Genomic DNA, 23,656 nt, shown 5'->3' with positions numbered 1-23,656 from the left:
CCAGGACATTCAGAGTCCCTGGGTCTCACCAGGGTGGGTACCAGGGAAGCTGAACACGTTACTTACAGCTCTTTTAATTGTGTCTCATTCAGACTTCAAAGTCCACATCAGCTGCCAAATGCAATTTCTTCTGGGCTTTGAAGTACTTATATCCTAACTTCAAAAATTTCTCTGCCACAGTCCCTCCTTGTCAAATCATGGCTCACCAGCAACAAATGTCATTGACCCAGCCCTCCCTCCCCTGCTACTGCAGGTGGCCTGGTTTGACACCGTGGTTTTAACTATGCCAAATAAACTCTCATACTGTACATTTAAAATTATTTCAGATTCTTTTAATTCTTCCCCCCCCCCCCCCCCCACAAACACCTTCCATAGCTATCCAACATTCAGTACACTGGCACTTTTCTGATTCATCCTTCATTAAAAAATAACTCCCATCTTCAGTTTATCTTTCTGTGCAGAAGGAAGATGACAATTTAAAAGCTCTCAGTCTTCTCATCCAATTTAAGAGTATATTTGATGAGCAGTAGCATGTTCAAACCCAGTGTAATGCTTTGAGCTTGAGACATCCTAATATTCCAGAGTGTAACCTTGAGTCCCATAGCCCTGGGCATCCTAAACCTCATGGGGTTTGTGCTCCAGTATTCATCACCTCCTTTCTTCATTTATCTTTGGCACTAAAAACATGTCTGAGAAAACTGCCTTTTTCTCTATCATCTGGATGACATTTCATTGTTTATTTCCACAAGTAATGGAGGGAAGTCCCACCAAACCACCTCTCCCTTTTCCAGACACATCTAGGTGCTGAGAGAGCAAATGGTTCTTCTGTTTGTGATAAAGAGTGCTCAGAAATGGCTCTGCTCTCTGGGGCAGCCTTGCAGAGTAGAAATGGTGATGAACCAGAATTCAATTATGTAATGAGAAATTGCTTTAATTAGCCAGTTAATTGACTCCTCGATTGCAATAACTAAAATCACTTGTTTTTACATGGCACACTATTTTTTTCCTAAGGGCTCCCAGGAATCATCTCTGCCTCTCACTTCCTTCCACATCAACTAAAACGGATCCAAGAGCACTGGCATGCTGCAGCATCACACGTTTGATTACTACTTCAGAGCAGCCCCAAAAGAATTCATAAGATGGGGCAGAGGTGCAGAGTAGCACCAGGGCAATGAACCAGTCTTCCTTTGGTGGAAAGAAGCCCAACTTGAAGCAGATGAAATGCAAATGAATTGAGCTGCCCTAATGCTGACTTCTTTTTACTTTTGCCCAAGGTGTCCCAACTCAGAAGGACCTGGATTTTTCAACCCTAGCAAGATCCAAGATCTATGCACATGATCAAGAGGGCTACTCAAATGTCAAAGAAGAGGTACTCAGTGCCTTGGCAAATGTCCTTAAGACACAGTTCAGGGCCAGTTATACAATGATGCAGTTCCAGATGTCTCCAAGATGAGCGTGAGAGACAATCCAGGTCACTTCTCAGCACACTGAACCCAGTGCCTAGTCCTGGATTAGGATATTGCAGACAGACCCAAGACAGATGGCAGAATTTAGCCAGAAAGCTGCCTCTGTTTACTGCAAGTTTGAATTTTACACCCCCCTTTAATAGGGGTGTAAAATTCTGCTCTGAAACAAAGAAAAAGAGAACATCACTCACGAGTCAGGCAGTGCACTAGCACAAGGGAATCCCCTGATCTGGAACAGGAGGTACTGCTACTGCAAATAGACTTCACACAGCAATGACAACTAAGAAGAGAAAAAGGGTCAGACTGGAATGAACCATCAGTCTCTGTGTCCCAGGACTCTGAGCCCTGGTTATCCCCCAGAGAGCTGCAAGGGTCTATGAAGAATATTTCTTGTAGCACAAAATCATCACTACCTGTTTCTGTAGCACAGAAACGTCACTAGATAATTCCTAAGATCTTTCACTTCTTTTCTCCTCTTCTCCTGTCCCATAAAGCTGCTGCGACAAGGTTTCCTGGTGTCTCACAATGTACACCTCCACCTGGGTGCCTTACCCAACACAGGATAGGCTTCTGTCCCTGGGGTCAGTCTGCCTCCAGGGACAGCCTTCCCCTTCACAGACAGAAGTGCAGACAAGCCATTACTCCACAGGGTTCTCTCCCTGCTCCCATCAGTGACACTCTCTCAGTGCTCCTGCTGTGACCTTCCACCTGGGAGGTGACCTTAGGTCTCATGCAATTCAACCACTTTCCCTCCTCTCCTGATCTGCAGCAGGTCATCACCAGGAGGCAAATAAATAACCATAAATGAACTGTGCAAAAGGCAGGCTGGTGAGTTCTGTGACATTTTAAACATCTGTTTGATAGCAAGGAGGGGAAACCTGGATGAATGCAAAGTAACAGGGCACACTGTCTCAACAAAGGGCTGAGCCTGACAGCACCTTTTAAACGCCAGAGAAAACATCTTACCTTGCTGAAAGGAGAAGGAAAAAGAATCAGTGGTGTTGTGTCTTCACTGGAGATCACATGGGACTTGAACAGAAATTGCAATTTTTTATATAAAAGTTATTCTTGAAGGAAACCTTAGACATAATCAACAGGGAACACCTGTATGTTTGGTTAGGGCTGATATTTTAATCTCAAGAAAGCACTCTGTAATAACAATAAAATCAACACCAGTGTGCTAAGTAGGTAACTTTCTTTGATGCAAGTATGTCAGAAATTACCTTGGCCCAGCATTCTGCACCTAAAGCATGTAAAAGTATCACCAAAAGAATGCCCTTTGGGATCTGAGCAGCAGCTGCTCCTGCTGGAGCCTGCAGAAAGCAGTGCACTGTCTGGGCAAGTGGCAAACAGGGGCAATAATCCCAGGTGGGATCACAAGTCAGATGAAATTCAGTAGAAGAGCTTGCACCAGAGAACAGGGACACAAGCAGAGAAGTTTGAGACCCACTTTTGTACAAGACCTCCACTGAAAAAACTAACATCATAGCTCAATTTAAAAAGGAAAATCCATCAGCTCTTGGAACATAATTCACTATAAAAAGCCTGAAGAACTGGTTTCCCAACAAAGCATTGGCTCTTAAATGAACCAGCCAGCTTTGGGAAGCACAAGTCAAGGTAGATGGCACACAAATACCAGATACTTGCAGGTCCTGCACAGACAGAGCAAACAGACCCTGGATACAGAAGTGTCCAGAACCTGCCCCATTCCCCTCTCTGAAGGTCCCTAATACATCTGGCTGGCCCCAAAGAACAAGAACCACCTTCATCCTGAGAGACATCACCAAATACACAAAATACATATAACAGCACTAAAATGACTAAAACAGGCTTAATTAGAAATTACTATTAAAATATGTGGCAGGTCTTAGATATTTTTCCTTTCAGCCCAATAGCATCCCTTTGTTTAAAAACAACACCATTTCCATGGCAGAACAGCAGCCATTACAGTTTTCTTTCAGTCCAGAATATCCTGTCAGGATTGATTCTGCACTAAGTCACTCCTTAAACCTTTATAACACCAGATACTCCAGGACTGACTGCGGCAGCCTTTAAAAAAGTACAGACAGTGCCATAGATGACTTAAAGACTGGAATAAATGTCATGTCTAAGGTGGTTAAGTGGAAATTTAAAATAGGCAAAATTAAATTACCCATGAGAAATACAGCCTGAATCTCTGACCTGAATTTGGTCAGAAAGTTTGCTTTGTCTAACTCACTCAAATCAGGAGTGCAAGACAGAAAGGTAGGAAGGTTGGATTGATACAAACTATAAAGAATGCAGGGTAATACACAGAAAGCTCTGTGCCAAAACTCAAAAGGGGAAATACTGTATATGCTGAGATCTAGAAGCAAGAGAAGGGTGTTTCTGAGAACCTCTTCAATATTCTGGGGGACCAAACCATTCAAAAAACCAGATTCAGTGACCAGCAAGGGATTAACAAAATCATTGCAATTTTACAGAAGTAATAAAGAATGGAAAAATAGCCTGCAAATCTGAAATATAACCAAATTTCTTCAGTAGTAAGTGCATGTAGGTATCAAACCAAGCCATAAACTACAGTAAAACAGCAGATGCACTCTTCTGAGAGAAAACCTATTAGCTGCTAAGAGCCTGAGAAACTCATAAATGGCTCTGTATGGCTGTGAAACAGGTCAGAAACAGGTGCTCACCACCCTACTTTAGAAAGCAGAGGTTCATCAGTTATGGGCCAAGCCACAGTGTTTGAACATCCATGGCCAAAGGGCTCTATCCTCCCTGCTAACCCTTCATGCTGCTTGTAGGACTGTCCCCATGCCTTTGTTTGTCCCCCTGCCTGGGGTGGCTGCTCCTGGCAGGCCCTGGGGCGCAGCCACCCCTCCTGCCCCCGGGGCACACGGAGGCTGCAGAGAGGAGTGTGGAGGAAGAGGAAGGAGCTCTTCGAAGGGAGCAGAGCCACTGGAGCACAGACGGAGTTGTACAGCTCAGCAAAGGCCCCGTGGGAAGGGAGGGCTGGCAGACAGCATTGTGTGTGTGCTGCACGGGCCACATTCATGGAAACAAGGAAAGGGAGGCAAGCGACCCCTCCAGAGCCAGCAGAGCCGTCTGTTCATTCCCTGTTTGTTCGCTCTTTCAGACTTAAACGCTTGAGCAGATTTACACAAGTAAGTGCACTCGAGAAGTGGGCAAACTGAATATGAACACAAGGCCAACTGGCTGCAGTGTCCAAGAAACAGAAAATGGTATTAATCCCCTGAATTGGAGACCAAAGCACCGCCCGTGCCCCATGGAGCTTCCCAGTGGGGGCCCCTGCCATCCTTCTGCGGGGCTGCACAGTGGGGAGGCTGGGGGGCACAGCAGTGGGGGGCTGCCTGAGATACCCACCAGGTCTGGCCCCCCTGCCCAAAACTGCCCTACCATATGCAAGGGGTGGGCAGCTGCTGGCACAAGCCTAAGGCAATTAGCACAGAAGGAAAATAAGGCACTGGGAAGTACTTGAAGCACTTGAAAGTCTACCAAAATAGCTCTCCCCAAATACAAAAACTCAAGAGTTACCACAAAAGGTGCCTCTTGTAGATCCAGCAGTCAAAAGCCACCCCTCTGGGAAAGTTGCTGCTTTGGGTAAGTGCAAACAGCACCACTTTAAACTTCTAACCCATCAAAGTCAGGAACTAGTTTGCAATGAGAACACTGCCTTCATGGGTATTTGTGCATGTGCACATAAAAGAAGATAGAGGGTCCAGAAATTAAAATGAGATTTCAAAAATGCTGAAATCCTACAGCTTGCATGTCCTTCCCTGTCTGTCAAACCCGGTTACTTAGGAATATATTTACAATTCCTAGACAACTGCTCATCAAACCCTATGCATGTTTTTGTGATTTTTGACAGTTAGAAAAGCATATATTTGTTCAAGTTTATTTTTATAGCATTCAACACCACATACCAAAGACTCTGTAGTATGGAAACCAATAGCATTTTCTTCTACCCAGCTGTAACTTACCATGCCACAGGAGAATGGAGGAAGAGATACCTACTCATATCTTCACTTCCTCAGCCTTAGTTATGCAGTTTTCACAACAGTAGTGAAAGACAAACTGTTCTCAAAAAAATTAACCACCTATATGTTTCTCTTGGAGCAATGATGTTACATGATAGATCCTCATCACTGACAGAAGCAGCTGCTTGAAGTTCAATAATTAATGCATGTAAAGCTCAGCTGAACTGGATCAAGAGCCCGTACCTGTTACTCAGCTCTAAGCACAGGCTTCCTCATAACCCACCAGCATCTTCTGGACCTGTCACTGGCAGCGGAGATTTTTGCCCATTTTGCTGTTCCAATGACCTTTCCTTTTTGCAAATGATGCTGCCCAGTGCCAGTTTCAAGGGATATCAGGGTGCAATCTGACCTTGTCTCCCCCTATCATTTTCAGCAATCAGTGTCAGCAACGAGCCTTTCCCTCAATGTAACAAATGCCTATGTTCTGTATGTTCCACCTTTGCATATGACAATCTCCAAATTCTTGTAACTCTCCCTGCTGACATTGCTCCAAGCATAATCTTGAATTATTTGTGTTGCCATGAATAGTACACACTGCATTATCTAGACAATGTATGTTTTTTTAAGTATGTTGCAGTGTCAAGCACACAAAGAGTTGTACAACCTTAGTTCTGCCCTCTTAGGGTCCACATTCACCAGCAAACACAGGAATTTCATGAGGGAGATAAGACACACAAAATAACTGATGAACACAATCCCAGAATAGAAGAACATATCATTTCAAGCAGTATTCACAAGCACACAGAGCTTCTTGCATATGTTTTTGTTCCTTAGTCAGTAATACAAGCCAGCATTTTAGAAACATCCTGCTAGTCTTATGAAACAACCTGACAAAAGGAAAATATCATTTTTATCTCAGCAAAACCTAGAAAGAATTTTAGAGTTAGACTTTCTTGGTCTGCAGGTTTTCTTCCTCTTAGATTTCAATTGCTTGCCACAAATAGAGGAAGAGGGAAAGGTTATTTGCACCCTTCTCATAAACCACAGAAGTCCTTTAAATTGGGTTGAAAAGCATTAGGCATTCAGAGCAGTCACTATTGCTGGGTTTGCCCACAGCAGACTTGCCACATTCTGCAGCCTTTTCATCCAGCTGCCATGAGAGATCTTCCTCCTCTGCTCTCAGTTCAGTACCAGACAGCTCTCTCTAGGCCACTGCTGGAGACAGGTGACACCAGGCAATCCAAAATCATCAGGTGCTTGATGCTGTCACTGCTACTTGCCTTCACACCTGTCTGGACTGCCCTGGAATCAACTTCCAGAAAATGCTATGGTTGGACTGCAGAAATGCAGCAGCAAGCAGGTTCCCTTAGGCCATTAATAGCAAAGGGTATTTCCAATGGTTCTTTCAAATTCTGCTCAAGAGTTGTACCATACCAACACACCATACCGCTAGAGCAATTTTTCTAAAACTCGAGGAGCTTAATAAGAAAGTGGAGCATCACAGCACATAACTGAAGCTGCAGACATCCTGTCCCTCCTTTCCAACATGGAACACCCTCTGCCCTTTCCCCAGATCCCATCTTCCTGTCTCTGCCTCCTCAGATTTCATTTTGGTTGCAGTCTCCTGACACGAGCAACTTCCACTCCCTCCATCTGTCCCCAGCGCAATGTGATGAATGCCATGAACTGAAACCAAGGGTGTTCTCTTAAGTTTCCACTGAGCTGTACTTTCTGTCTTCTCCATCCTCATCCCATTCCACTCATCTCAGCCAGAACAGTCAAACCCCAGGCTGCATCCTAGGGATGCCCAGAAAGCTGCTGATATTTGCAGAGCAGGAGCTGATGAACAATGACACAACATTTCCTCAGTATTTCTCAAGGCTCTGATTACCATGACAGAGAAGAGTTTACCCTCCCTGAAGGGACAACACAGTAAGACAGCCAAGGGAAGAATATGCAATGGAGACCAGCAGTCCTGCAAAGAGGTCATAAACACAGGCTGCAACACAGGCTATGAAACTCTGCCCACCCTAAAGCAACATCCCAGTTGAGTTGTGCCAACTCATCCCAGCACTGGCTGAAGATAACAAGATTGTCTCAAAGTCTGAGGGTTCCTAACTTGCACCCCCACGTTTCTGTGCAGCTTCAAACACCCACAGCTGCTTGCACAGCAGCAAGGCTTTCATGCCCTTAAGCCAACTACATTTAAACCAGGTTTGAAACTCCATGGCTCGTTTTTCCTCAACAAACAAAACCTCTCGGTTTGACTAAACTCTTGGCAATACACATCAAAAAAGGCTCAGCTGAATTAAACATGTTTCAAAGGAGCTCAGGAGATATGGTGCAGGAACAAAGAGCTGGCCAAAGAAGGTATGATAGAAAATGAAATGAAATAAAATAATGAAATAAAAGAAAATCCAGCACATTTAAATAACTATTTTGGAGCTAAATTCATCAGTTACTGGCATATTTTGAAGCTTTCTTATAAAAGACAGTGAGATCCCAAAGCAAAGCACACTGCTTCCAAGACCTACACAGCCTCCAAATTCACACAGTAAAATTAGTAGAAATAGGTCTGAGACTGGGGGCTGGTGGGAAGCCTGAAACTGAAAAGCCATTCTGCTGAACATGCAAAAATATTTGAGAAGCTGTATAAAATCTAGTAGCACTCTGGAGTCTTACTACAGTTTTTCATTTTTTCTAGTAGTTTCCCATATTAAAAGCTTTTTAGGGCAGGAGTATGTTTTGCAGTGTCCACAGCAATGCATCATGCAACAGATTCCTGTAACTTCAGAAAAAAGCTCCTCTGCCTAATGGACTCAGGAAACCACCAAGTTGGTAAAAGCTGCCCTGGTTGATAGAGAGAAAAGGCAGGCCATAGATCCACTGTGCTTTGTGGTCCAAGAAGGGACTCTCCTCCCAGGATCTCACTCACTAGAGATTCCACACAAGCTACAAATAAGTCTGGGGGGCACCTTTACCCTCTCCTGATTCAGGCTTTCCTAGAAACCACCATGATTTATTGCACAGAAAAGAAAAAATAAAACCTGTTTTGGGATCCCCGCAGTGCCCCTAACCATGAAGCATTCCTCTGGTAAGGTACAAACTCAGGCTGTGTCAAGGAGCAATCTCTTTAGATGTCTGTGAGGTAAGATTCAACTGTTTTTACAAACAAAAACTAGAAGGAAAAAAAAAACCCAACTGAAAACAACAAAAATAGCTTTAAAGATAGTGAGCCTACAGGCAGCAGTAAGGACTCCTGGTAGAAGAACCACAGTTACAGTGTTTTGCCTCAGAAAGTTCCTGAGAACAATCTTTCAACCTATCCTGTTTTTATTGTTACTTAAGAGATTGGGGGGGGGGGGGGGGGAAGGCACAACAACCTAAAACCATCCAAGATGAACAGACTGGTGTATTTTAAACATAATAATCCATCAGAAGAGGCTCCTGACTGTTCACACCTCACTGTCTTTTAACAAAGACATACACCCACAATCCTTCTCCTTTTCGGGAATTAGCAGAATTGTGGGTTTGTTTTTCAGCGAACTGATTTTCTATCTACTGTAAAAATCACAGTTCCACCTTCAAATAAAAAAATCAATCCCAGATCCCACAGAGGCACAGACTTTCAGGGGGGTATACAATTTAGAGCCATCTGTTCCCACTCCCTCTATTCCTTTTGCTCCGAAGCAGGGAGAAGCCACCCCCCTCACCTTAGTTCCATGTGGCTTTTCCATCCCTCTCCAGTCCACCTGACTCCATGGCTTCTCAGGCTCCACTATGAGCCTCCTCTGCCTGTGGGCTTTTTCTCCTCTCTCCACCCCCTCCTGCTGATTAGTGTTATTAAACACACCTGTCTGCCCCTTCATCCAACTGTTATTCCATTTGCATTCACCCCATGCCCAGGCACACATGCTGCTAGACAATGCTAACGACATTAAACCACTGCTGGCAGGTGCACTGATGAGCAGGGCAAGAAAATAACATTGTCTGGCTGGGGTAGATGTGCTAAGCAAGGACTGTGAGAGCAGAGCATCAGCGTGGCACTCCTGATGAGCAGGGCAAGAAAATAACATTGTCTGGCTGGGGTAAGATGTGCTAAGCAAGAACTGTGAGAGCAGAGCATCAGCATGGCACTGCTGGGGCACCCCTGGGAATCTGGGTCACCCTGTCACCACATGCTGAAAGCAGAGCCTCACATGAGACGGGAGGAGCAAAATGGGCTTCAGCTCTTCACCACCACCAGAGCTGGAGCTTGAAGTGAAGCAAGAAAGAGGCACAAATTATAAAGGCAAATGCAGAGCGATGCATCCACAGAAGTTTGTGTTTTCTGTGTGTTTTCAAGTGAGAATCCTTCTCTCTGCAGGATGCATTGGCAGCTTGTGCCCTAAGGTAAAGAAATCCGAGCCTGACACAGAACCCAGCGAGTCACTTGTTCAAAGACTTTGCAGACCCTCCAATCTTCTCTTTACTGCAAAGTGTATAAGAAAATCTTATCTGAAAGAGCTGATTTCTCTCCAATATGTATTTGTATTTATGTCCTGTTATTTTAAACACACTCCCCTTCACGGTCTTATCTAAAACTGGGAAAACTGTGCAATGTTCTCTGTGCTGTCAACAACTGTTCAAAATTCCACACTAGCAATGTGGACAGCCTGAGTGTAACAGCTCCCTCTTAATATTTTAAGCACAGAACAAGATTAAGTAGTATAATACAAACAACAGTGTGCATCAAATTCCCAGTTCTGCTGACAAACTGATGGAGCTGACACAGTTTTAAAAACTAGAAAAAATCTGAAAAACCCATTTAATGATGACATGTTTGTCTTTCTTTGCACAGTTCTTTTTTAAAAGATAATTAAATGGTCAATGTACTGTTGCCATTTTCTTTATAACCATTCTTAGCAACATCAAGATAGTGATGACAGTAAAGACATATCTAGAAAAACCACAAACTAAATAAAGATTGAATAAGAAAAAGCACACATTCAGAATCACTCTGAAAATACACTGATTAGATGATTACTATAGGTGCATGTGTGTATGTATACATAATTCAGAATCACTCTGAAAATACACTGATTAGATGATTACTATACTACACACAGATATTACTATATTACACACACACTATGTGTGTATGTATACATGTGTCCCTCTTGTCCCTCTTAAAGGGAGGAAAGACCAAACTTCAAATACTATCAGTATTTGAAGTGACACAACCTTTTTAACTTTAGTGAAGGAGTAGAACCCAAAGTTAAGCTTAAATGGGAATTTAATCCACGCCTTAAATACAATAAAGAATCAATAATCTCAAGTAAAGGTGAGATAGTTGAAATATGTTTTCCTTGCAAGGCAAGATGGTAAATAAGTGCCATGCTTCACTGTAAAATTTGGAAGGGCTTGGTTTTCCCACGAGCTAGATTCATCCAGTGCATATATAAAGCCTGCCTCCCTATAAAAATGAATCATGCTGCGTTGCATTGAAAAAAACCCAAACCCATCTGTGATGCAGCTATGGAGTAAAAGACAGAACAGAGTTGTAAACTGCCTCAGAGGAAGTTCAGGGAGGCTGCTTATAAAAAGTGAGTTAACAGCAGGCTTTAATTCATCCAACAAAGCAGCAGGATGCTGCTAAAAACAGGGAATGCTGGAAGTGTATAAACCTCTGGTGATACTACATCCAAGAGCTGGGTGTAAAGACTGGAAATTAAATTCTACATTGTTGAGTTCCCTTAAATTTGTATCTTGCTATATTGAGTTTGAGATTTATTTTGTTATATATAATCTTTCTAAAACTCCTTTAAAATACTTTCCTGAAACTACTGCAGTACATTTACACCATAAATTTTATACCATTTTTCCAAAGATGTTTTTAGTATTTATTTGATGCTGAGTGATTTGAATACATATTGCTGGTTTGAAGGATTAACAGTGTTCACTCCCATTACATTTCAAAAGGGAGAATCCACAAAGAATTTCAAGGGTGTGAGGCCTGAGAGACATGGAGTGGCTCCTGGCTGCCCATTCCTCCCTAGCAGCTTCTTCCATGGTGACAAGCCACCTGCAGTCAATCACACAGTAACAGACACCTGCACACCCAGGAGGAATCACCTGACAGCAAATGATGGATCACACAACCTTCCAGGTGTGGAGAAGTGAAGTTCAAAATGAACATGTACAATGTGTCTCAACATCCTGCCTGAGTCACATTAACTGCATGTAGCACCCCAGGTAACCACCCTACCTCTACGTTTCAAGTTACCTTTCATTTAGTACTTAATCCCCTTTTTAGATTTATATAACAAAAGAGGCTTTCAAAACTTCCAATCCATCCTCAGCAGGCTATAACTTTGACATTTTATTTGTAATAAAAATGCTATCATACCTGGAATTCATTCCATATCACTTGGCATATTTTGTTCAGCTCTATTACCAGCAGTAAAAGCATTTGCACATTTTTGAATGTACAAGAGATTTTGTATGGATGCATCTCATTTGTCCACAAACTCCCATGTGATGTTTTATGTGTGAATACAGCTGAGGGACACTTGCCAGTCAAAACAGATGCTCAATTCCTATACCAGGGAATGGAGAACAAATACAGGATTTGCTTTAATGCGTTCACAGTGCATCCAGCCCCAGCTACATCCAAGACTTTTCAGTATAAATTGCAGCAGAAACTGGCTTAGAAATCAAGTTCCCATTTGGAAGCAAAAATCTGTCCAGATTTTGTCCAGACACAAACCAAGTTCTGTACTAGAAGGAATATCCAGGTAGGCATCACAGTTTCCCATAGTGACCATTTTCTCTGCCAAACCTCACAGACTAAACTAGAACGAGTCACAGAACATAAGTGTTACATCTCAAAACTGGCCCTATCCAAGTATAATAACAATTTTGGGGCTGATGTGTACTATGGCAATGGCTGTGGAGTCCCTCAGAAGCGGGGGATGAGTTGGGGAAGGAAGGAAAGGAGACCAAGAACATCCTGGAAGTGCAAGGCCCACACCAGATGACACTGTGGTGGCTCCTGGCCAGCACAGTGACATTCCTGCAGGGCACAGAGCAGGGCAGCCCTCACCTGAAGGGGTCCCAGAGCCAGCCAGGCTCTGGAGACACTGGAGGAACAGTGGAACACAAAGACCAACCCCTCTCTTCCCAGAGCCTGACCAAAAGTGCTCCAAGGCAAACCACAGCCCACGCTGAGGGCACTCAATGGAACCCTCTGCAAGGTTAGAACTCAAAAACAAATCCCACTGTAATTTCTAATAAATATCTTGTGCTCATCCATGAGCTGTATCACTCCAAGCACAGCTATTGCAAAACTGGAATTTCTAGAAGAAAGGACTGCTATCCTTTCCAAACAATAATACTGTCTCCCTTAGAATTATTGCACATTCCTCAGATGTAACAATTATGTTTATCATTCTATGCTTTGTCTTCAAACTGCTGTCTATGATACAAACTCTTGTTCTGAGCTAATACTACTGTTCCTGAGAGGGAAAATGGACAGGTTGCTCTTTTGGACAAAAATAGGATAAACCCTTTTCCAGTCACAGCTCTGGGATATAAACATTTGCTTTGTCTCCAAGCTCAACTTTACAAGGAGCTTTATCTTGCAAAGCACAGCAGCGGAGCTGATGCTTTATGCAAACCTGGTGTCATTAACATTTGAGAGTCCTACTGACAATGCCAGCTAAGGCATAAGGAAAAAAAAAGAGAAAATCCTTTGATTCTAGAAGAAAAACTTGCAATGAAAAACAAACACTTGATTCACAAGTGCTGTAGCTGCAGAGGGAGAGAGTCAAGAGCTAATGTACCATAGTAATTGGATTGAAAGATTCTGAGTTGGTGGAATTTAGTGGCTGTATTAAAAAGCCATCTCCTCTTCAAGGCCAGGCACCAACATAATGAAGAAAAGACAGGAAACAAGTTAGGGAGTGCCAGGCAAGGTTAAAAGAAGACCCTGTTATCTTTACAATGGAAGGACAGCCTATTTCCACAAAACTGAGTTTCTCTCTCTTTTGCAATCTAGGGCTGGTTTTTATTACCAAAGTCAGCAACTGGAAAATACATTTACCAAAGCATTATTCCCATCATTATAATAATAAAAGGGTCAATTAAAACTCAGTTAAGTGTAAATCTGTTGAGCAGCAGACTTTAAAAAAGAATTCCAGTTACTTCAAGAAAAACTAAGTAATACTGGGCGCAGCACTGGTTACCTGTCAAATTCCAAATCTCTACCGTCCAAGAAAGTCAAATCTTTTTTTATTAATTTTGTTCCTCCCCTCCAGAATGATCAAGAAATTCAGAACCATTTCTCAGTCAAGCAGTGGTATAAGTTTCCAGAAAGAACTGATTTTGCAGAAAAATTAAATAGAACTTAAAAATGGAATTTCATGTTCACAGGAGGAAATAACCTAACTTGTCTCTGATTACCAAAAGAGAAGAAACAAGGCAGATTTGAAGAACTAGTGTTTATATTGCATCTATTTAACAGGAATCAACAGTTCTAGGAATCTAGTGCATGGCAAAACCAGCAGCGAGGGTCTGATTTTTGCACAAGCAATTTGCATTAGAAGATGCAGCCAAGTCCTGAAGTCACATTACATCTGAGCTGCTCTTGGAGCTCAGCTTTGTACTCTCAGCCATGAACAAGCACTGGACACTCAACTGCCCGAGCGAAATCAAGGGAAATTGGTGCATTACTTACAAGTAGTCCTTCAGCTGCTCCAACACAACATGACTTCCACAGCCAGGGTCTATGTACATACTTTTCAGTATATTCTTTTCATTCCTATTCTACTAAAGAAAGGACAAGAGAATAAGCTTTGCAGGGTTAGAGAAGGATAGATAACATTTTAGCTCCTCACAAGACAGGATAACGACCCGGTGAGTATTTAGAACAGTGACAGAAATAACTTCTTTTAACCCTCAGACTAAAAGGTTAATAATCATGTATTTCACATCTTATCAAACAGTTCATCTACAAGTCTTACCAGGAAGAGTCTTCACTACTATTTACACTCAAGACTTCCCATGTAGAAATGAAAATTTCTTTCAAGTTTTATTTCACCACTTCTCTTTCTTCTCTCCCCCAACCCTAGAACTGCTCATTGGCCAAAACCCAAGAGCTCAATACTGCCAGTTTCAGGAGGATTTAAAATACACACACAAAACACCATCTCAACCCAGGCCTGCATTCTGCAAAGCGGGTCCACTTTTAATTAAAAGCAGAATCTCAGATTATCCCACCCAACCACTAAGCAGTGTAACAAGTTTTCTCAGTGCCACTTTAATAGCCTGCTTTTTTAAGAAGCTTTTAATTCTGCATTCAGCTTCAAGACACCAAATGCTGCCAGCACTGTCTGATCTCAGCATGATAGGGAAAAGTACCACTAGGTCTCTGCTCCAGTATTTCTAACAAACATGGCTGAAGGAAATTATTTGCCTGGATTATGAGGCTAACAAGTATTCCCCAAATTAATGATGAACTGCATGAGTTTTATTTTTAACTCTTGCTCTTGCTGGTAAGAAACCACCAAAGCTTTCTTCTAAAAACTCCGCTTCAACCACAGCAGGGATGATTAATTATAAGCACCCTGTCTGGGAGTAGAAAGAAAAGGAAAGAAATAGTTTGTGTAAGCTTATGGAAATGTGGCTCTGTGCTTCACTTTCTGCTTTTTCTCCTTGTCAAGCAAACAAAGCCGAAGGGTGGGAGGGGGAATGGCAGCACAATGAAACAGCCTTGGAAATTCAAAGCTGAAAAGATGTTCCAAATGATGAAAGGCAGTGAGAGAAGGTTGCTCAGTTCTTACTCTGCTGCACCAGATAAGAGAGCTTGGGACAGGAAAAATCTGTTCCCTAAGCATGGTTCACTAGGGCATATCAAGGCTTCAGAAAAATTATTGTATTTTTAGTAATTCAGGAATCCATCCATGTCCTTCTTGATTAACACCTATGTAGCAATGGTCCAAGCTTCCCTGAGGTTGTCATTTTGCTGTCTGGAAATATCTGTAATTACTTATACCAGCTGAAATGGTTATCTCAGTTTTTCAGTGTCTTTTAAAGTTGCCATCTTAATGAAGGGGCAAATTTTCTGACAGCAGATGGCAAAAATGTGCCTGAAAAAAAAAATCAGGAGACGAGAAAGAACAAGGAGAAAGCAGAAAAATTCATCTGCATGCAAGAAAATGTACATTGTACAGAAGTCTTTGAGACTATATACTTACTTCTTTAGACCTGTAATCACTTTCTTGAAAGAGCATATCCACAAGCAATAATTTGCAGAGATGTTTTAGCTACTTCAGCAGTAGCCAGCACCTGCATGTGCAGCTTCCACTAAAACCATAGGAGAGGGAACAAATGCCCCAGAACCAGGACTTGTTCCAGATTTTTTAATGAATGCAAACAAGTGGTAAAGATTATTATATCCCCAAATTAGAAGGAGAAGGGAACACATTCATTTTACTAATAAAATCTGCTGGTCTAAGCCACCTATGTTAGATCTATTTCAGAGCTTTATTGTGTCTCAGTGTGCCAGGACTCTCTTTGCTACATCACAGTTCGCTGCTGAACTATTTTTGAACCAGATTATTTTGGTAACTGACCTGAACAGTGGTCCAGATCCAGAACAAGCAACCTGAGCCCATTTCTGACACTCTCTAGGGGAAGAACCTTAAATATAATGATCAAGGGATCCTATAGAATCTCTAATACATCTTATATTCAGAGCAGGTGATCGTTTTCTCATGTTCACTGCATTAAAATTGTTTAGTTCACACTTGACTTACACTATAGGGCAACATATTTACTCTAAATAATACATTTTCCTAGGACTGATAGGTAATCAGTACTTTTTTCTCTGGCAGCCCAAACTAAGCCAAGACTTGAAACCACAAAAGCACCACACACACAGAGATGGTTGGTAAGAGCCTCCAGACCAGGAAAGAGGACAGACAGCATCTTTCTTCAGCAGCCTGAAATATATATATATATATATATATATATGGATATTATTTTGTGATGGCTAGAGCAGTCATCTGCCCTGCAGCGTGAGGGATGTGACAAGGTCCTTGCATTCTTACCAAGTGGCCTAGGAGGTCTTGGTGTCTCCCAGGAACAGAGGATTCATGTTCAGTTGGAAACTGCACAAAGAGTACAATAGGAGCAAGACTTGTGGTAAGCAAGTTCCCCGCAATACTGGTCCTTTGCATTCTCCTGAATCCTTGTGATTACCAAGGGGGAGACCATGACAACAGCAAAAAAGCCATTCACTGCTGACACTGGAGACACAATGGCCACAAGGTGAAATAAATCACCCACTAGCTGTTTTATTAATGCCCCAGCCAGAAAACACATACTCCACTGCAGAAGATGAAAGAGCCAAGTAAAGCAAGCTGCTGGTCGACAGGAAAGCATTAATATTCATTTAGCTTCTCATACACTGCCAGTCAGACCAGCAGTAGAGCTGGGCATTGCTCCTGTGTCAGCACCTAGCAGGGTTTAGGCCTTGATTATCTATGGAATTTCCATTTAAATTCAAGAGAAGTGAGTGAAGGCAGAAAGACTGACATTGCAAACCATCCACGGCCCAGACTGACAGCTGCCTGCTCACGGGGTCAGCACAGAGGCATCCTGGAGCTCTGCTCTGGTGTCAGCAGTGATGGGAAGCTGATACCTCTGGAAGGAAGCCCTGCCACCAGTGAGTGTGTAAATGAGCTTTTCTCTAGGAAGTAAACTCTTGGAGAAAGCATTCACATCCTCCCGTGTATTTGTACACACACAAGAAGATTTTTCCTTCCTTGGGGACTTACTTCTGCAGCTGGTCACGCCTAACACAATTCCCATTTCACTTCTCTGCAGTATGAATGCAAAATGGGAGACAGGGAAGAAAAATGGAGTAAAAAACATCACCAAGACTTTATGGCTTTATTTTTTTTCCACTTTTGTGCTTTCCTAGCAAAATTTTCACAGTTATTCTACAAGCAGTCTTCAGACCACACACATTATTTTTCTCTCCCAGCGTATAAATCAACAAAGTCAGCATTGGAAATTCACCAAAGGTAAAATTAAACCTACACCAAAATTACTTAGGACAGTAAGTAACTTATTCCTTAGGACAGTAAGTAACAAACCTATCATGTTGCCCACCTATAATTCCAGGACTCAAAATATCAATGGCTCAACATCAAGTCTGTCAATAATAATAAAAAAAAATCAATATTGCAGTAAATATAACATTAATTACCTGTCATAAAATGTACACACACACCCAATTCTGTTCTTCACTTCTGAAAAAATGGACATGCTTTAAGAAAAAGTACCACCTTTCATTTCCAGTTCTTTGGGCCAGAAGCTTCCTAGAAAGTCAGAAAGCTTTGCACAGGACAAGGTTACACATGCAGATTTGCAAGTCATGATTACAACACAACACTCCAGGGGTGTAGGTTTATTCCATTTCTATTAGGAGGGTTTTCCTCTCTATGAAAAAAAAAAAATTTCCTGTGTTCATGCTATATTCTGCATATTCAGATGAGCGTCCCCTTATTTTTTTAGAAAGAAATAGGACACTGAGACCTACATGAGATTTTTCTGAGAAATAGCATGCAAGACTCAAAATTTGCATGTAAAGAGGAGAAATCTTTTTCCTGTACATCTACCCACCCTCCTTTAAGTGAATGCATCCCTCATGCAACATATTGAAACAAAGGCTTTGAAAATTTAAGTTCACAGTCTGAGTATGCCACAGACAACAGCAATTCCTTTATATTCCTATTGCCTCCAGCAAATCTGAACTGTTTAACAGAGGAGGTAGAGAGAAAGTATTTTGATGTAGTAAATGGCACACGAAAAAAAGGAAATTAGGAATTCTGCACGTCTTACAAGAGATAGATCCTGGCAGACTAGGAAGCTGAAAAGTCACAAATAAATCAGTGAAAGATTGTACACATCAAATCGACCTCCAGTAGAAAACATCTCCGAGATCTGGGGTGGGAGGAAGGAGGTTTCTGCAGAAAGAAAGAAAACAAATTAGGCAACTATTTTGACTGTAAGTACATTCAGAGGTTTTTATTAAATGGGAATTGTAGTTTTAATGGGTTATAATGGGTTATAATGTAGTTTAATGGGTTATAATAAAAAATGTCTTCAGTTTCAGAGCCCAAGATAAGCACTGAAGGAGATTATATAGCAACTTTCACTGATGATTTCCTATCTAGCTTCGGGCAGCATCCTCTTCAGCCCATCATACTGTGTTCTTCACAATGCTGAAAATGTGGAATATGTAAAATTTTCTTTAAAAAGGCTTTTTCTTTAATGTTGATCTTCGTATACTTTTAAACCTAATCAAGAAGGGAGATTTAATTGTGAAACTGAGAGCAGCTAACAATCTCTAAGTGACGCCAAGGTGTTAGAAATACAAATTACTTGTTGGTAGAATTGCCTTGATAAGGTTTAGGGCTGGACATGTTTCAGTTATCTCAGACACACGGGGAGGTTAACAAAGGCTGGGGAGAAGGAGGTACCACTGACAGTGGACACAAAGAATGGAAAATTTATGGGCCACAAGGGCATTTTGCAGAACTCCTGAGATAAGGGGAAACTAATAAAGGCAACTCAGCAGTTGTGCTGAAATCAGCTCCAACTGGGAAAAAAATAATTCTGGCAGGGGCAGAGCATGACCACTGACCCAAGAAACCCACTGACTCAAAAGGAGAGGCACTGAGCATGCGGCCTAATTAGCATGAGAAGCGAGAGAATTATTAACCAATAGAAAATAGAATATTAATTAATAAGAACTATGTCACTTGTAGCCAATGAACACTAATTCCTTTGTTTGCTGAAGTGTACAAATAGTAAAAGTTTTGATAGTTGATGTGCTTGATTTGTGGAATACCACTGAGCACAGGGGTTTATGCAGCTCTGATATAAATAATCACTGTCTCTCAAGTGTGTAATTATTGGCCTGTTGCACACCAAGTAACAAATCTGATTTTTGAGTACAATAACACAACGGAATAATGAGGACGGGCCCCCATGTCAGACCTATGAACTCTTCCACCAGTAAGAAAAATTAATAATGATTAGAAAACCAGATTAACAAGAACTCATTAAATTGAAAATACCAGTATGTTTTGTTTTCGGTTTAAAAATTATTTCTAGCCATTACAAAGTAAAAAAAGATCACCACGAAAGAGGCCTGTTTGGTTTGTCTTCCCTGCAGTTCTCACCACTCTATTTAAAACCACTCATCCAAACACAAGGTATTCTCAGAGGCACTATTGATAAAAGCCTGCACAGAAGCCAAGCGCCGCGAGCAGCTATTTTTAATTATCCAAACTGTGCAGGGAAAACATGCACAGCTTTACAAGTGAACTTAAGGTCGGGGAGAGAAGCAGGGGTTAAAAAAGAAATCACAGCAACAAGCTATACGCTAAGAAAAACCTCCCTGTGGAACCTCCCTGTCTGGTCTAGGACCTGTGTCAGTCCAGGTGAAACATTTTGGGCTATTGTAAATGAAGATAAAACATACTGGCATCTGTGTGACAGACATGGTCACAAATAAATCAAGCAATAAACAGCACAGCATGCTATTTCTGGCCTTGTGCCTCCTTTTTGTCACATTAGGGTAAAAAGTTGCATTCAAAGACCACAAGTGCCTCTGAAACAAGAAGCCTCCCAACACCCCCCACCATGTAGGCAGAAATGCAGACAAATTCAAGTGTCTGAAGGGATTGTGGGATAACAGGGAAGCCTACTAACAAAAGCAGACAGCCGTTGTGGCTTAAGGAATCAAAATGAACACCCCAACATCCTCCTCCCAGCTCAGTGCCAAGGGTTTGTGATGACAGTGCTTGGCCTGTGATGACACTGCTGGCTACTGATTCTTTCCTGTCCCAACCCTTCCCTGTTGTTTTTCCCTGAGTCCTAAACAAACCCCAACAAGGTTTTGAGGGACAATCTCAGTCATTGCCAATCACAGCTTGAGTCACACCACATTTGCCACATGAAGTTTTTCCAGAAGAGAGAAAGAAAACATGATTCTACCAATACATCCAAGAGAGCTGAAGAAGAAATAGCAAAGGTCACACAAACAAAGAGATGGACTGATACAGACATTTGTTGTAACCTTACTGTACCCTACTCCTGTCTTTGTGCTTCTTCCCAGCTGTCAGCATCTAGCAGAGAATTAAAATCACAGAGCCAGGTCTCTGCTGTGTTTGTAGAGTGCCAAACACCAGGATGCCCTGGTCCAACACAGAACCACCAAGTGGCACTGGACAAGCCAGATTTTCCACGTGTGTTGCCCCAGCTTGTGCTTTCCCACTGGCCCTTTATTTCCATGGGCTGTTTTGGCTGGGAACGCCTTTGTTCTCCAGTGTAACTGTCCCTAAGAACAAAGCTGCAGGATTTCCAAATCCCTCTGGAACAGTGACTGTCTGATACAGGAGGATGTGTCTGAACAGCACAGCAAACAACCTCTGCAGTACAAAATCCACACACATGCAACAACCTGGCAGCAAAACTCACCACTTCCACAGCTATCCAAGGGCTGAAGGCCAGCTCAGGGATGGAAGCAGCACAGCTGTAAACTGGAGGATTGGATGATGATTCCCCAACAAACAGCAAGAGTTACATGCCAGAAATGGAGGGTTTGGGAACACTCAGAGACAAGCCAGTCCAGTGGACAAGGTTCAGTGTGGACTGCTAATCTAGCCATTGAGAGAGATGTCACTTTTTGTAACTAGACTCTTTTTCTCAGTAAAAACAGTTAAGATACTGCACTTACTGACATTTTAAATATTGTAATTAAAATGACAATGCACGGGAATAGTTTGCTTAAAAATAGAAGGCTACAGATCCAAGGAATGAAACAAATAAAGCAGAAGATGTTATCTGGAAGTACCACAATATATTTTCTTTGCTTGCCCAGGCTGGTTCCTGGAGACCATGGTTGTCAGTGTCTATGCTGTCATCTTCCTAAGCAATTTTTGAAAGCGTGGAGCTCACAGAGTCCATTAGAGAAAGTGAAGTTCTGCGCTACAAACACTAAATAAACCCTATTTAAAATATGTTTTTAAACCAATCTGAAGATTTACAGATTAAATTAGTTTTGGAGGTATCTTGGTTCAAGCAAACATGGTAGGTGCCCCTGCACACTACTGGCAGTTGTGACACTTCAAGGTAGCCCAGCTACAAGTAAACAAGATTAAATGCATCATACATGATGCTCACCCTTTATGCAGCAATTTTTATCCATTAATCCAGTGATAGCTCACAAAGGTTGGCAAAAATATTTACACTTTCATTTTAAGCAACGATGCCCAGAGAGGTTATGCCATTTGTCCAACGTCACATAAAAATGCAGCTAAAGCCAAGGACAGGCCAATTTCTGAGAAGCAGTGAAGCACAGACACCTCACCTCAATTCACTGACAGCCCTGCCATCACATCACAACCATTCCTATTTGACTGGAGTCACACTTTTCCCAAAAGTCAGTAGATAAAGACATAGCAAATGATTTACACCTCCACATCTCACTGTCCATACGGTGCTTATTCCCTTCCCTGGTATGCAGACCCATCCCAGGCCAGTGAGTTACACAGCCATCAATCCTGTCCACTTGTGTACACACGCTGGTTCCTGTTGATTTTTCTCATTGATTGCATGGACACATCACAATTTTGTGAACACAGCCCAGTCCAGCAGAGCTTCAGCTGCCTGACAGCTCAGACCAAGCCATGGGCTACTATGGGTTGCATATCCTGAATCCCACTGTGGCACTGCACCTGGAGCAGCCATAGCCTACAGTCACACACTGGCCTCCTAAATCCTACCTGGATTTGAGAGAGGTTGCACTTGGGGTGATTTGGTGAACGAGTCAAAGCTTTTGGCTAAGAGAACACGTAAAAGACTGGACAGAGTCACATATTGGATAGGCTTACCAGAAGCTCAGGAACAGATTTGTTTCCTCTAAGGCCACAGACTGACTGCAAACTCCTCAGAAGCCAGTTGTCTTCAGCTATTTTTAGGGCAGGATGTCCAGATTTTCCTCAGGAAACGCATGCCAATCTTCAGCAAGAAGTCAATAAAAGAACTAATCCTTGCAGAACAACCAGACTGTGACAACCTTGCATGTGGACGTCTGACACCAGCACCATCTCCTTTAATGAGCACTTCTCAGCACTGACAGACACCAGAGAATCCCCCAGCACAGTGAGCAGCCCCTTAGACAGAGCCTGGCAGCAGGCAGGCACAGCCCCGAGCTTCCAAACAGTGCTCCCCAGCCAGCCTTTGCTCCAAAGCAAATCAGGGCCCACAGCCTTTATCTGCCAGGGTCTCTCTCAGATTCAAATACAACTGGAATTTCTGTTCCATGAGCAGACTGGATTTGTACATTCTTACTGCTTTGTGTCCTCTGTAATTTGCCCACTGGAATTCCTTCATCCTTGCATTCTTCTCCCTTTTTTCTTACTGAATAGCTACTCCTAGTTCATCCTGTATCACAGAATCCAAGGGTCATTTACTGCAGGAGACACAGACTCATCCTTCAGATTCCTGGAGAAGAGAAGGCTCCTGCAGGAGACCTCACTGCAGCTTTCAATGTTTAAAGGGGCTTACAAGAAAAATGTAGAGAGACTTTTCATCAGGACCTGGTAGGACAAGGAGTTAGGATTTTAAACTGAAAGAATACAGCCAATTGCACCATTAAGGGTTCAACTTTTCATTATTCTGGAGCTGTGAGCATGGACAAGTCTTCTATTTTGGACATATCTTTCTTGTATGGCATTCACATGGAGCCAGGATCCATCAGTGATCTCTGTTCACAGCAGAACTCAGCACTGTCACATATTTATAACTTACCCCTGCTCCTGCAGAGACAGAGGAGGAACTCCAGTTAAGTCAACTCTGTAGACTGGTATCTTAAAGTCATGATGATTACATGATCACATTGCTTTTCTGTTAGACCTCTTGTTAATATCTACTAATCAAACCAGCTGATTAATCTCAATCAAGTTGGAAAACGAAGCGTAGGTCTCAAAGATTATCATCTTTATAGGGACTTTATTAATAGATTCAGATGACAGCTTGTGCGAGAGAGCTCTGAATTAGCATCCTCACTGAAGGAAAGCAAATTCTGTGCACAGATCCTGTTTGGTGGTGGTCAGACATGCACTGACAGTCCATTCAGAGTATCTATAGCTTCAA

At 42.3% G+C, this 23,656-nt stretch overlaps 1 protein-coding gene across 2 annotated transcripts in view; it reads right to left on the bottom strand.

Annotated features, from left to right (window-relative positions):
* The window catches only part of LRP8 (LDL receptor related protein 8), a 169,637-nt gene that overhangs the window by 125,227 nt on the left and 20,754 nt on the right, over window positions 1-23,656 (bottom strand). The gene's annotated exons all lie outside the window — the stretch shown is intronic.

This window comes from Onychostruthus taczanowskii, unplaced genomic scaffold (genome assembly GCF_017590055.1).
Source record: "Onychostruthus taczanowskii isolate IOZ18803 unplaced genomic scaffold, ASM1759005v1 scaffold7, whole genome shotgun sequence".
Classification (NCBI taxonomy): domain Eukaryota; kingdom Metazoa; phylum Chordata; class Aves; order Passeriformes; family Passeridae; genus Onychostruthus; species Onychostruthus taczanowskii.
The sequence above is the reverse complement of the archived record's forward strand: the minus strand, read 5'-3'. Positions and strand labels throughout refer to the sequence as shown.